At 41.1% G+C, this 12,171-nt stretch overlaps 1 protein-coding gene across 10 annotated transcripts in view; it reads left to right on the top strand.

Annotated features, from left to right (window-relative positions):
* Positions 1-12,171, top strand: part of tox2 (TOX high mobility group box family member 2) — a 292,247-nt gene that overhangs the window by 240,179 nt on the left and 39,897 nt on the right. The window lies entirely within an intron of this gene.

Genomic DNA, 12,171 nt, shown 5'->3' with positions numbered 1-12,171 from the left:
ATGATGAGGAAACGCAAAGGAAAGATAAACAAAGTATGAAATGGCTATGTTGAACTATATGACTTTAAATATTAACGGAATACATAACCAAATCAAAAGGAAGAAACTGCTAAATTTACTGAAAAAAGAAAAAATTGATATAGCATTCATGCAAGAAACACACTTAACTGAAATGGAGCACAAGAAATTAAAGAGAGATTGGATAGGACATGTAACAGCAGCGCCATATAATTCAAAAGCTAGAGGAGTAGCTATATTAATCAGTAAAAATGTACCAATTAAAATAGAAGAGGAAATAATAGATCCAGCAGGGAGATATGTAATGATAAAATGTCAGATATATTCGGAGTTTTGGAATTTACTTAAAGTATATTCACCTAACGAAGAAGATCAAAAATTTATGCAAGATTTTTTTTTGAAGATAGCAGATACGCAAGGGAACATACTAATAGGAGGAGATTTCAACCTTAATTTGGATTCAAACATGGATAAAACTGGGGAAAAAATTAACAGAAAGAACAAAGTAACCAAATTTATAATTAATTCGATGCAAGAAATGCAACTTTTGGATGTATGGAGGAAACAACACCCAAAGGAAAAGGAATATTCATATTATTCGGGTAGACATAAAACATACTCAAGAATAGATCTATTCCTGTTATCAGCTCGCATGCGAGACAGAGTTAGAAAAACAGAATATAAAGCTAGAATATTATCGGACCATTCACCCCTGATATTGACAATAGAGTTAGAGGACATCCCTCCAAGAATGTATAGATGGAGATTTAACTCCATGCTACTTAAAAGGCAGGATTTTAGAGAATTAATTGAAAGACAAATTAAAATGTACTTTGAAATAAATACGGAATCAGTGAAAAATAAGTTTATACTATGGGACACAATGAAAGCGTTCATCAGAGGGCAAATAATAAGTTATGTAACCAAGATGAAGAAGGACTACAATCAGGAAACAGAGCAGTTGGAAAGGGAAATAGCAAATATAGAAAAAGAATTAGCAATGAAGGAAGACACAACTAAAAGAAGAGAATTGGCAGATAAAAAAATAAAACATGAAACACTACAAACATATAAGGTGGAGAAGAACATAATGAAGACAAAACAGAAATATTATGAACTAGGAGAAAAAAAATGCATAAAATTCTAGCATGGCAGCTTAAGACAGAACAAACTAAGAGAATGGTATTGGCATCAAGGAAAAAAGACAAACAAATCACATATAATCCAACGGAGATTAATGAAAACTTCAGAGAATTCTATGAACAATTATACTAAACTGAAAACGAAGGGTAAGAAGACAAAATAGATGAATTTTTAACTAAAATTGAACTACCAAAATTACAAATAGAGGAACAAAATAAATTAACAGAACCATTTGAAATAGTAGAAATACAAGAGATAATAAAAAAAACTACCGAATAATAAAACACCAGGAGAGGATGGATTCCCAATAGAATTCTATAAAACATTTAAAGAGTTATTAATTCCTCCCCTCCTGGAAGTAATCAACCAGAATGATAAAACACAAAGCTTACCAGATTCATGCAAAACAGCAATAATTACAGTAATACCAAAGACAGGGAAAGATCCACTCACACTAGCGTCATATAGACCAATATCTTTACTTAACACAGATTATAAGATAATAGCTAAACTATTAGCAAACAGATTAGCCGACTATGTACCAAAAATAGTAAATCTAGACCAAACTGTATTTATTAAAAAAAGACAAACAACAGACAATATTTGTAAATTTATTAACTTAATTCATGCAGTAGAAGGAAATAAAGCTCCAACAGTAGCGGTTGCTTTAGACGCAGAGAAGGCCTTTGACAGAGTAGAATGGAATTATTTATTCAAAGTACTACAAAAATTCAGCCTACCAGAGAAATATATTAATTGGATTAAAGCATTATATAAGGGGCCATTGGCGAAAGTGACAGTAAATGGATATATATCAAAACAATTTAACTTAAGCAGATCAACAAGGCAGGGATGCCCACTATCTCCCTCACTGTTCGCGTTAGCCATAGAACCACTAGCAGAACTGAAAAGAACAGAAAATAAAATAAAAGGGATAAAAATAAAAGACAAGGAATATAAAATCAGTTTTTTTGCAGATGACATTATAGTATTCTTAACAGAACCAGAAATATCAATAAAAGAATTACATAAGAAGTTGAAGGAATATGGAGAAGTGTCGGGATACAAGATTAACGCAAATAAAAGTGAAGCAATGCCAATGAATAATGCAGATTTCTCAAAATTTAAGAAAGAATCACCATTCAGATTGCAAATGCAAGCAATACGATACCTAGGTATACAAATAAATAAAAACCTCAACCATCTATATAAACTCAATTATTATCCACTAATGAAAAAATTACAGGACGACTTAGAGCATTGGAAAGATTTACCACTAACACTAATAGGAAGGATAAACTGTATTAAAATGAACATTTTCCCAAGGATACAATACCTATTTCAGGCTTTGCCAATACACTTGACGGAGATATTCTTCAAGGAGTTAAAGAAAATAATAAGGAAATTTTTATGGAAAGGGGGGAAACTGAGGATTGCACTAGATAAATTAACAGAATGGTATAAACAAGGAGGCTTACAACTGCCAAACTTTAAAAATTATTATAGAGCCGCACAATTAAGATACCTATCAGATTTTTATCAAACAAGGGAAAAGCCAGATTGGACTAGATTAGAACTAGATAAAATAGGGGAGAAGATACCCGAACATATATTATATAAATGGGATGAAAAATTGGTACAACGTAGGAATTCTCCAGTATTACATCATCTGCTCAATATTTGGAAGAAGATTCATGTAGAAAGGAATAAAACAAATTACCAACTACCAAAACTAATACTGACGCAAATCAGTTAATCCCTTTTACAATAGATAACCTTTCCTTTAGAGAATGGGAGAAAAAAGGGATCAAAAGAATAGAATATTGCTTTTCAGGAAATAAATTATTATCCTTTGAACAAATGAAGGATAAATATAATATAACTCACGATACAGTGTTGGCATACTACCAACTGAAATCCTACTTGAAGGACAAATTGGGAAGCAGTCTGAGGTTACCAGAGGGAAGTAATTTTGAATATGTGATTACAGACACAATGATAATCAAAAAATTTGTAGCAAACATGTATATTAAACTACAAGAAAAGGAGAATGAGGAAACAAATGGTAAAACTAAACAAAAATTGGAACAAGATCTAAACATAAAGATAAAGGAGGAAACATGGGAGAAGTTATGCTCAGGAACTATGAGAAATACAATAAATACAAGGTTACGTATGATACAATATAACTGGATACACAGGCTATATATTACAGCTCGAAAGTTAAATAAATGGGATCCAACAGTATCTGACAGATGTTTTCGCTGTAAAAAGGAAATGGGAACAACAATTCATGCAATCTGGACATGTGAGAAAGTGAAAAAATTTTGGGAAGATCTAAACCAGATATTAAATAAAATCACAAAAAGCAATATACCAAAAAACCCAGAGATCTTCCTCCTAAGTAACATAAAAAACAAAGAATTTGGACTTGATTTGGATGGTGCACAAAAAAGATTTGTTAGGGTAGCCCTAGGTGTAGCAAAAAAATGTATTATGTCAAACTGGAAATTAGAAGATAACTTGAGAATACAACAATGGTATATAGAAATGAATAAATGTATTCCATTAGAAAAAATAACATATAATTTAAGAAATAATATTCCAATATTTGAACAAATATGGGAGCCATACATGAAACATAATAGAGAAAGCCTACCAGGGGCATCTACCACCTAAAATGACAGAAGGAGAAGAGAATGAAAAGAATTGACTCAGTGGAATTTCTTGTTTATTTTTATTGAGTGACAACATTGTTTGACTGGTTTAATGTATCTTAGATTCTGAACTTTAAATGAATGGGAGGGGTGGTAGGGAGGGTGGGATGGGAAGAGGGAGGGGGGAGAAAACAACACTGTATATATTTGAAAAGGAAAATGTATTTATCTTGATCAATGTGGTTTATAGTGTGAAAAATAAATTTTTTTTTAAAAACTGTGTGATAAGTTAGTTTGACCACACAATGTAGAAGATGTCTGGTGTGCTGCAAATGGCAAGCATTCTAACAGTGGTTTCTGTTCAAACGCTGTGTGTCTAACCAGCATTCTTGACCTCTACTTGACTTTAAATCCACTTTACCCAGAGGGGAACGTGGAGGCGAATGAGTGCAAGAGGTCCCTATTGACACCATACTTGCCAGGGTCACTGCAGGGTCAAGAGCAGCAGGACCACAGTTGGGCCAATTGGACATGGTGGGGAAAACAGCTTAAAAAAAATTCTTGTTAAAATCCAACAGTTCATGATAGGAATCACTTCAGAGAAATCTATCCCAGGAAGAACCAGTGCCTTCCACCGGACCGAATAATGGTGACTCGGGAGAAATCTGAAAACTGTAGGTTAGTCCAGAGATGAGCATCCTTGAACAGAATAGCCTGAGAGGGCATATCATGGCAAAAGTGTGAAATGATAACCATCACCGTGGGAGACTTAGTGGAAAGGCCACAAGTGACAGGGACAAATGATTTATCATCCATAATGAATTATATCTGTGGGCCCTGTGCAAAAGGCCGGGACTGGATTTCCACCTGAACACAATGAACTTGAATGAGTGCTTCTGCTGATCTCTCAGCCAAGAAAATGCATTGAATCTGCTCTGCTGTCACACCAGCTGAAGTGTAATTTTTATTTCTATTGGCAATTTGCCGCACATTTTGTTACAAATTCTCTCTGCTATAGAGTGAGGCATTTTCTGTTCCCTTAAGTAACCTGATTATCTGTTGAATGTGAATTGACATAAGCTGCACAGTAACACCTCCCATGATTGTGCGGCTCAAGCTGTTAACATGACAATTATTTTGTCACTTGAAATGGATATTTGTCTTCCTTTCACAGTGAAATGCGGCTGTGTTTGAAGGAATAGGGTCCTTCATTTGACAGTCAGCAAACAGTGGAAGAAAGAACTGTAATTACATTGACTTAGCTCAATCGAGGACATTTGTGCAATAAGTATAATGACAGGAAAAGTGTGGAAGCTATGGAGAGGGTGCAGAGCAGATTTACCAGGATGTTGGGATTTAGAATGTGTCTGATGAGGCAAGGCTGGCTGAGGTGGTGTTTTTCACTTTGGAGTGAAGAAGGATGAGTGGAGACTTAATAGAAAATCTACAAGGTTATGAAAGGCATGATAAGGTAGACAGTAGCACCTTCCTTCCATGGCAGAACTAGCAAACACCACAGGACATCTGTACAGAGTGAAGGGTAGGTTTATACAGAGTTGCAGGTGTCTGGAATGCCTTGCCAGGGATGGTAGTGGAGGCTGAATCAACAGAAACATTTAAGAGACTCAGGCACATGGATGGAAGAAAAAATTTAGTTGGTCAGCACCACATCGAGGGCCAAAGGGGCTGTACTGTGCTATAATATTTTATGTTAGCAGACCCTACACTTTCCATTATCCAAACTGCTCCTTATCTCCCATCTGGTTGCAAAACTGCCAGCACTGTCACTTCACAGTTCCAGTGACCCAGCCTCAATCCTAACCTTAGTGCTGCCTACATGGACATTTCACATTCTCTCCGTGACCACCTGAATGTCTGCCAGATGCTCCTAAATCCTCCCGTACCCCAGAGATGAGCTGCTGTGGCCCAGCCCCGTGGTGTAGAGCAGTTGATGGGCATGTGGGATGGGAGGTCAGGGCAATAATGGCACTGATGGGATTGTTCTGCTGATAGACAGCATGGACTCGCTGGGTTGCTGTTGTGGACCCACTGGGCTGAATGGCCATGCGCTGTCGTGGACTTACTGGGCTGAATGACATTGTGCTGTCATGGACTTGCTGGGTTGCATGGCCTTGTGCTGTCATGGACCCACTGAGCTGAATGGCCACATGCTGTCATGGACTCGCTGGGCCTAATGGCCTTGGGCTGTCATGGACTCGCTGGGCCTAATGGCCTTGGGCTGTCATGGACTCGCTGGGCTAAATGGCTTCGTGCTGTCATGGATTTACTGGGCTGAATGGCTTCGTGCTGTCATGGATTTTCTGGGCTGAATGGCATCATGCTGTCACAGACTCACTGAATCTTCATCAGTATTATACTAATTTACTTGTGGATTTTAGGAGGGGGAAATCAGGAGAACATGAACCAGCCCTCATTGAGGGCATGCCCCCATGTAGGCAGCACTAAGGTCATATGCATTAAATGGTAGGCTATTGAGATATGCTGAGCAACAAAAGGATTTAGGAGTGATGGTAAATAGTACCCTCAAGGCTGATACTCAGGTAGATGGTGTGGTGAAGAAGGCATTTGGAATGTGGCCTTCATAAATCGGAGTTTTGAATTCAAGAGTAGGGAGGTTATGATGAAATTGTATAAGGCATTGGTGAGGCCAAATTTGGAGTACTGTGTACAGTTTTGGTCACCAAATTATAGGAAAGATATAAACAAAATAGAGAGAGTACAGAGAAGGTTCACGAGAATGTTGCCAGGATTTCAAGGTTTGAGTTACAGGGAAAGGTTGTGCAGACTAGGGCTTTTTTCTCTGGAGCATAGAAGATTGAGGGGGAACTTGATAGAGGTGTTTAAGATTTTAAAAGGGACAGACAGAGTAAATGTGGATAGGCTTTTTCAATTAAGAGTGGGGTAGATTCAAACTAGAGAGCATGGTTTAAGATTGAAGGGGGAAAATTATAAGGGGAACATGAGGGGAAATTTCTTTATGCAGAGGGTGGTGGGGATGTGGAATGAGCTTCCGGCAGACGTGGTCGAGGCGGGATCATTGGTTACATTGAAGGAAAGACTGCATCGTTACATGGATAGGAGGGGACTAGAGGGGTATGGACCAGGTGCTGGTCAGTGGGACTAGGAGGGTGGGGATTTGCTACGGCATGGACTAGTAGGGCTGAACTGGCCTGTTCTGTGCTGTAAGTGGTTATATGGTTATATGGCACAAGTAGCACCCTCAGCCATCAGATATCTGAACAGGCAATGAACCACAGGCACTACCTCACTTACTTTTTTTTGCACTAATTTATTTATTTTTAAATGTAATTTATAGCAATATTTGCACCTGTGAAACTGTTGCCGCAAAACAACGAATTTCGTGACATGTTCATGACAATAAATCTGATTCTGATCCTGAACAAGCAGACCATTGGTGTAATTTTAGTTTTAATTTCCTGGACTACTGTCTGAGAGGAAACTTCACCCTCACTCTTACCATAAGAACATCAAGAAATTAAGACCAGACAGCATGCAGTATCCCATGTGTGCCCTCACCAGTACCCTGTACAGTTGCACCAGACTCTGGCAGTGAAGGCCACTATTCCATAGCCTCCCTGTTACCTCCTACACCTGCAAACCAACTTTTAGTGATCCATGGAACCTTCCATCCCCCACTGCCGCACCAACCTCACACACTTCTTTGTATTCATTGTTTTCTAGCCCCTAACTCTGGTATTCTCCAGTCGAGTCTGTTTGTGTAAGGACAGCTGACAGAATTAGATGGAGCGAAGCTGACACAAGCAATGTTAGCCGCAGCCCTTGCTCAGCTCAACTGCTGGAGCTCGGTGGTTGGGTGGCTAATCTCACACATAACAAATGGCCACTCCGACAAGACCACAAGAAACAGCCTTGGGCTGCGGGACCCATCCCCCAACTGCAGCAGTCCCTCTGGGAGAAGAAAGGAGAAAATTAAAAGCATCAATCATTTCTTCACAAATGTAGAGCACCTTTCATAATTAAAGTGAAAGAATGATCACAGTGTACGTGGATGGAAAACCAGACAGTCCATTGTGACGTTTGCTGTGTTTACTGGGACTGCACTCTGTTCTGTCAGTGAAGAAGATAATTCACACTAAGCCGTCTCAAACTGCCTTGTAAAATGGTGTTTAACAGGCAATTTACTAGGTTGAAGACCCAAGTACAGGGGTGTTTGAAAGGGCCAAACTGGGTAAGCCCGGTCAAAATCCACATGGGTCCCAGACCTACCTTGGAGGTGGTCAGGGAACCCAGTAAAACTTACCCAGGAGTCCTCCTCCACCTATTTGAAAGGGAAATGGCTCACTCGGTTATTCTGGAACTTTAAACATAAGAAACATAAAGGGAACAGAAAGAACACAGGGAACAGGGGATTCCCTGTGGCTGTGTGATGTGTCACTCACCACATCATCGCAGAGGCGGGATCCCCCTTAAATCACCGGGTTGCCGATTTAACAGGTAGTTTAGGCTGCTATTTGAAAGATGCATGGCACACTGACCCAGTAATCTCACCTGGGTCCCAGGAGGGATACCCAGGTGGTGCAATTTGAAAGTGCCTAGTGTTTCCAACCAAGTTTTGCTGCCACTAACACAGTCATTCACCATGTACATTGGCATTCACTATCTCGAAGGACCTGTCCTGGACCAAACCCTCTAATGTCATCATGAAGAAAGCACATCAGCACCTCTGCTTCCTCAAAAGTTTGTGGAGACTCCTTAACAAGTTCAGAGACTCATTTAAGGACTCTTTGCACATTATTCATTATTGAATATTTTTCTGTATTGCAGTTTGTTTACATTTTTCTCTTTTGTATGTTTATTTTTTCTTTAGTATTGTTTTTGTGCTAACAATAAGTAGAAATTCTGCCTGTCCCACAGGAAAAAGAATCTCAAGATTGTATGTGGTGTTATGCATGTACTCTGACAATAAATCTGAACTTTGATATTTTGAACTGTGAACTTTTTTCTATTTCGAAGCTTCTCCCATAGAAACCCAGCTCATCCATTGATCCGCCCTCTCCCCATTGCTCTGCAGTTTCTTGCTATTCACATATTGAGGTGAGGGGGGATTTAAAGGGGATCTGAGGGCCAGGCTTTTCACATAGAGTGTGGGATAGTGAGGTGTCAGAAGAAGCTGTAGACAGTTTCATGGATCACAAATGTCTGAGGGACATTGGCCAAATGCAGGCAAAGGGTACAGGCCATAGAAAGGCATGAAGGGGATGGAGGGATAGGGATAAGGTGCAAACAGCAGAGTTTTGGTTTGATTTTGGCGTCATGTTCAGTACAGGCATGCAAGCTGAAGGGTCTGGTCTTGTGCTGTTCCATTCTCAAGGTCACTTTGCCCTTCCTGATCCCAGACCCGTTTGCAGCAAGGAAGGTTGTGTGGATTGAATGGACATCTTGCCCCTCCCTGCGTTCCCATTCAGTGTTTGTGGTTCAGCCATGAGGTTGGTATCTTGGGGTGATACAGAGCAAGGAGGGTGGGAGCCTGTACCTACTCACCTTTCCATTCCATTCTTTTGTATTTAAACGACCACAGAGGCAGGAGTTGTGAGGTGCTGATGAAGTGTATGCTTTTGTATTTGAACAGCCAAGTATAGAATTTACCACAGAAGGCAGTAGTTGAAAGGCACTGATGTATCTACAACCCTCTCCGTAGTGTAGAAGTTTATTTTCCACACATATTCTGAGGTTTTCTTTATTTCTTTGTTGAGAGGGGGCGCAGGAAAATTTGTGGTTAATTTCAACTGCTTTTTCCAACATGCAGAGAGGCAGAGCTTCACTCATTCATGTTGGTTTCCCGCCTGAGCAACAGTCTCTGTGAGAGAGAGAGAGAGAGAGAGAGAGAGAGAGAGAGAGAGAGAGAGAGAGATCTGCACCTTGATTTTTGTTTGCTCTCCTGTGTGTCTCCTCTCCTGAGGCAGGAGGTCACACAAGGTCACTGTAGCTGCTCCTTCACAGAGGATCGACCGGACCTCGATCCCTTCTCTTCCCCACATGGGTCATGGTGGTCGGTAGTTTTCTCCCACTGTATCACTCCCCTGGACTGTGCGCAGAAAGCCGATGTGGGCGTATATGGTCAGAGAAATAGGTCCACGTTATTCGACCGTAGAGGAAAGCAAGCTGCTTGTGCCTCATTCCAAGCTGTGTTGAGCAAGGCCAGCTGTGCGAGCTCAGGGGATGAGTTGAACCAGCCACACTGCGTCCGCTTCTCAGTCTCACCCTTTCACTGGACTCAGATTGGGCACCAGGTGGAAGGTTCCTGCTGAGAGAGAGAGAGAGCTCATGGTTTGGTTCTGCTCATTCGGAGTGGAGGTTCCACATTCCTGCTACAGCCTGATTGATGAACCAAATAGGAGTCTGTCTTTGTGACAGGAACTCAGCTCCTCTTGACATATTCTCTCTCAAGCATCTGTGGGAAACCTATAACAAAGCTCTGGCTCCTGGGAAGGGTTATTGGAAATAAATCTCTCCATTTGCATTGCCTTAATGAGGAACTTTGATACCAAGGTATACCTCTGGCAGATTAGGATTGCAAAGTTGAAGGTGGTGGTGGTGGTAGCAGAAGCTTCTGGGGAAGGACGTGGGATTGGACAAAAGGCAGGAATGCAACGAACATGTTGGTTAGAAGCTGTTACGTCTTATGCAGGGAAGTAGAACAGAGGAAACGGACTGTTTTATAGGAGGGAACCATTCAAAGAATGAGGAGTTAATCGATGAAACAGTGAAAACAATTTCTTGTTTTGCGGTAGCATCACAGGTGCAAATATTGCTATAAATTACATTTTTAAAATAAATTAGTCCAAAAGGAGAGAAAAGTGAGGTCATGTCTGTGGTTCATTGTCCGTTCAGAAATCTGATGACAATGGGGAAGAAGCTGTATTGGCTTCAGGCTCCTGTAGAAGGGTCGAGAGGGTCCTTGAGGATAGAGGCTACTTTCTTGAGACACCACCTCTTGTAGATGTCCTCAACGGAGTGAAGACTGATGCCCGTGATGACACTGGCCAAGTTCACAACTCTCTGTAGCCTGATTAAGGGCTCAAGCCCCAAACATTGGTTCTGTGATTTTATCTTTGGTATATAAAGTATACTGTTTGACCTGTGATGGTGATGCACCATCAATTACCACAACAGCCTGAGGTTGTGAAACTGATAGGCTTTTATTGACAATAGACTGGAGCAGTAGCCAGCCCCATCGTCTGATCCTGGCAGAATGAGTGGGGAGCATGCAAGGGGTTGTAGGTAGGATCAAGAGGCGTGTCCAGCCAGCAATAGCCAATCACAGCATTACTGTGGTTAACCACAACCTGCTGAGTTTCTCCAGCATTATGTTTTTTCTTCATTCACAGTGTTCGCAGACTTTCACGTTTTTCTCTCTAGCCTTTTCCTGTTCTGTGCATTGGCATCTCCATACCAGTCAGAATGGTCTCCTCTGTACACCTGTAGAAGTTTTCAAGAGTCTTTGGTAACATACCAAATCTCCTCAAACTCCTCACGAGGTTTAGCCACTGGTAAGTCTTCTTCGTGATTGCATTGACATGGAGGCCCCAGGACAGATCCTCAGAGATGTTGACAACCAAGAATTTGAAGTTCTACTGACCCCCCCTATTCATCGACATCAGAACTGAAGCAGCAAGTCATTGTCAGGGCAGTGAAGGTTGGTTAGATGGACTGAATATCCCGTGGGACTACTTCTAAGGCGGAGGTAGATTGTTGTTCAGCAACCATGAGGGATCACCTAGCAGTCAGCAAATGGAAGTTGCAATCAGATCCCCTCTGATCCTTCTGAGCAGTAGAATGGCCTTGAGGAGTGCTAGCCCTCTTCTACTTCCGATTTACACACAGCTATTTCCAGCATTTGCTGACATCTGAGGTGAAGATTTCTCGAAGACAACTTTCAGCACCATTGAAGCAACAAGCCTCACGTCGTTGGGAAGTGGGAGGAAGCAGGAACACTTGGGGGTGGGGGGGGGGCAGAAGCCCATACAGTCATGGTATAAAATGTAAAATCCACACCTACTGCACTGGAGACTGGCAGCAAGCTGGGTTGTGGGGGATTTGAGGTTGGAGGGGACTATTCTCAGATTATTGTCAACCGCAGCAGAGAAACTGGGAGAATGACTCCTTTGAGGGGTGTGTGGCCCATAGTGATCCTGATCCACATACAGCCTGAGACGTCAGGGCTAGTTCTCAACCATAGATAATGGCCTGATAGCATCTTCTGGCCACCAGGAGATGAGCATTTAGCCCATGGGTTAGGAGGATAGAGTTAGCAGGCAGCCCACCTCGTGGAGCAGAAAGTAACCATCAG

This window comes from Narcine bancroftii, chromosome 6, assembly GCF_036971445.1.
Source record: "Narcine bancroftii isolate sNarBan1 chromosome 6, sNarBan1.hap1, whole genome shotgun sequence".
Lineage (NCBI taxonomy): Eukaryota > Metazoa > Chordata > Chondrichthyes > Torpediniformes > Narcinidae > Narcine > Narcine bancroftii.
This window is presented reverse-complemented; position numbering and strand designations above follow the sequence as displayed.